Below are 4,010 nucleotides of genomic sequence, written 5' to 3'. Positions count from 1 at the left end.
GAGGTAGATGGTTGGTCATCGCTGATACGTGGATCCGACTGCTCCTCCTCCCCTGCCTTTAGGCGCGCTCTCTCTTTAAGGTCACTCGCCGCGTCCCGCAATGCAAACAGTCGTCGGACCGCATCAGATGCCGTAGAGGGAGAAAAAACACCGTTACGCAATGCTTTAGCATCTAATACTACATCATCAGGCTCAAAAACTTCTGAATATTTCTGAAAGGCAGTAATCACTTCATCAGAAAAGGTTTCAAGAAAATACAACTTCTCTCTATCCCGCCACTTTTCCAAAGAGTCCAACAATTCAGCAAGGGATAACTTGCCCTTAAGTGCACGAAGAGAAATTTTCCGAAGCTCACTCATACGCTCGACTGACAACATAGACCGCGTGTCTACCTTATCCGAAACCAATCCAGACTCCTGTGATCTCGGGGCGGACGCGCCAACATAAGGGGGCGGAGAACGATCTAATAAATAAAAATCATCTTCAAGATTAGTAAGGACAGGATAAAGTGGCTGGCGGACAGCATATTGACCCGAGACTTGCAACCTACGCTCTTTCTCTTGTCTCTCCGCCAGTTCTCTTTCCTCCCGACGCTTCGCTTCCTGTGCTCGCACATGATCATTTTTCCGTTGCTCTTTATCAAACAGCGCTTTCTCACGTTTCTCTCGCTCACGCACTTCCTTCACCCATAACCGTACACATTCAAACATGTCTTGCCGAGCACGCCGTTTACACATACACTGTTCCACATACTCAATCTTACGCATATCAAATGATCCATACAAAGGCCATCGTAACTCAGGATCCTTTTTGGTGTATTTCCTCCACACTGTGCTGTACATTATAGAAGAAAGACCATGCTTCACATACATATCCCTATTAGGAGTCCCCTCTGGGGGGGCTGGAGCAGATTCCTCAAGATTTAACCGGTTTCCAAAGCAGCAGCACCACTTACGAAGTGCGCTAAAAGCAGGCATGCTCAAAAATAATGCAAAATATGCAGTATTATCAAAAAAATGGCACTTAAACTTTGCGCCGTTCAGATTTAAACAACTCCGGAGAAATATCTCCACATTACCTGCCTATATGTGTTGCAACGCATATATTCTCACAGTAATTAATACAAAATATGACCGGTCATCACAAATCAAACTCAAATAGCCAACCCAGGCATCAAAACTCGGAGCAAGTACCGTACAACGGTTCTTACCAATCAAGAGTGTCCAGGTTCCAACTGCCAAGTTCCAAAATTCGCCCAAACGGCTCTCACGGCAAACCGACAGAAGAGGTCTCAGTCGAGGACCGGCGCCACCCAGAAGGTCAGCTCGGAAGGGAAGGAAGAAAACCTCGGGATGCCAGGACTAAAACGCCACTGGCAGTGATCACATCCCCGGCAAAATTCCTCACCTTCGTCACGACCAGTCCTTCGAGCATCCGAGTCGCCGATGAGCCCCACGTGACGGGCGCCAATTGATGAATACAGGCCCCAGCTAGGCCCGCAGAGTACAAGGGTTCGCTCTCCTGTAACAAAAGCTAGAAGGAAGTTGGCACGGAAACTGCAAAGTACAAAGACAGAGTTTATTAACCCTTAAGGGTGGTCCTACAACCTATACAACACTCTTCAGTATTGCATAGAGTAGCACAAAGAACTTGCATACACAGTCCCCTTTTATACACAACAGAGGGGCTCATAAGTGGGTGGATACAGCATGAAGCAGAATTCATTACCTTTTATGGTCCTTTTCGATACAGAACCAATATGTGGGCGGAGTTAACACACTCCTTAAGCCCGCGAAAACATGGTCAAGCAAGGACTAACTGATAACAGATGTGGTCAAGTCTGGGCATGCGCCAGACGGACAAAGGAGCTATTTATAGACTATTACTAGGCAGATTACAAGAACAACTAGCGAAAAGGTAGGACTCTTCTCGTGCTGAGCACGTGGAGACACGACAATACAAAATGGAGTCCGGACATTAGTCAACATAAGACAAGAAACATGTTTTAACTAGAGAGAATTCATGTCTTTAGTGAATGCTTAATCATATCACTGTTTTAGTTTTCAACAAAAGGAGGTACAACCTCAGGAATAGGGATAATTTGAGAAAACCTGACAGGTATCAAGATACTGATGCACGTTCCTCTCGTACTTTTCAGATATCATCACAGACATCCGAAAGAAGAGGATGGTCAGAGAACAAAGAAGAACGCGTGAAGTCCAAAGACGATCAACACGTTCAGAAAAACGAACAAAAACCTAAATTCTCCAAAAAGAATGTAGCAGGTCTGAAGATCAGACATGCCGAGGATTCTGAGAACACAGCTCAAGAACGGAGAATGGGCTCAGCGCAGCAGAAGTTACAGTAGCTCGCAAGACCGTGAAGGGGCTTCTGGAGACAGTGGACTTGAATGAGGACATTCAAGTTGAAACTGCAGACACCAGGGGTAAGTTCTCCGCATAGGTTATATGAAATAACACTCCGGATGGAGGGAGACATACCAAGAAAAGTGAAAGCACTCTTTTGGGAGCGACTTTCAAAGGGTGATGTTATACTTCTAGCAGAACGAGACTGGCCACCAGAATTTGTCAGAGAGTGCCCACATGGTAAAGACATCATTATGCCAGCCTTCTCCAACGATGTTCCAGTACATTTAAAATATACTTATGCCAGGAAATGGGCAGTGGCCCAGGCCCCAGCATTATACAAGAATCATGTAGGATGGGATGAAGACTCACCTCACCACAAAATCCAGTTTAAAAATCAACCAACTGCACAAAGGCAGTACCCAACTAAGCAAGAAGCTAAAAAACAGGTCAGGGAGATCTTAGATCAACTTGAATACCAAGGGGTGATTGAAACATGCACTTCATCAATGAACAATCCTTTGTTTCCTGTCTCCAAACCAGACAATACATATCGTCTAGTTTTGGATCACAGACACCTAAACTCTTGTTGCAAAACATTTGCAGTGCAAAATGCACACAGTACAGCATTAATGAATAACATTGTGCGTAAAAAGTACAAAACCACATTAGACATTTCAAATGGTTTCTTTTGTCAAAATATTGCACCTGAAAGTAGATATTTGACCGCTTTCTCAATAATGGGGACACAGCGTCAATTTTGTCGACTCCCACAGGGGTTCAAAAACAGCCCAGGGTTATTCTCAGCAAGGGTAACAGAGTTACTACAAATTTATGATGACGAGGCATTGTCATATGTCGATGATATATATCTGACAGACGATGACCTGGATAGACACTTGAACAGGGTGAACAATATTGGGCTTCGCCTCTGAGGGTTACAAATTCAACTTTAAAATGTCAAGAATTGCCCATCTCAACGTCCTTTTCCTAGGATATGAACTTTCAAGTGAAGGTAAAAGCCTGGCAGCCAACTTTGTAGAAAAGTGTGCACTGCTCCAACCTCCAAAAACGCTGAAAAACTTAGTCAATTCTAGGTTTTCTGAGTTTTGGAAGAACATACATTCTAAACTATGAAGGGTTAAACCTCTCTACGAATTAATCAAACCTGATTTCAAAGCTACAACTTGGACACAAGAGCAAAAAGAAATTCTGCGTTCACTTCAAACAGACATGTTAGCAACTAAACATTTGCAAACGCGTAAACGTATGCAACTTAGTGATCCGAATCATTCCGGGTCAATGCGAATTCACCTACTTAACTTTTAACGAAGATGAAAAAGTTCCAATTGCATACAAATCATTCTTGTATACACAAGCAGAAATGAAATTTACTTCTACAGAAAAGATTCTGACAGCAATTCAAACCGCTGTAGCAAAAGAAAGAGCCCTAGCACAGGGGGCACACATTATGGTCGTGACTCCTGTACCAGCCTTAGCAGCAGTTACTAAAGCCAGCATTCCGAATGCAAAAGCTTTACATCCAAGATGGATACAATGGGTTAATTCTCTTGCTGCAACTGATGTTGTATATGTTTTTGATCCTTATTTGAAAACACAAGCATTCCTGCAATACGAACATGA

This window comes from Triturus cristatus, chromosome 1_2, assembly GCF_964204655.1.
Source record: "Triturus cristatus chromosome 1_2, aTriCri1.1, whole genome shotgun sequence".
Classification (NCBI taxonomy): domain Eukaryota; kingdom Metazoa; phylum Chordata; class Amphibia; order Caudata; family Salamandridae; genus Triturus; species Triturus cristatus.
Note: the sequence above shows the minus strand (reverse complement) of the source record.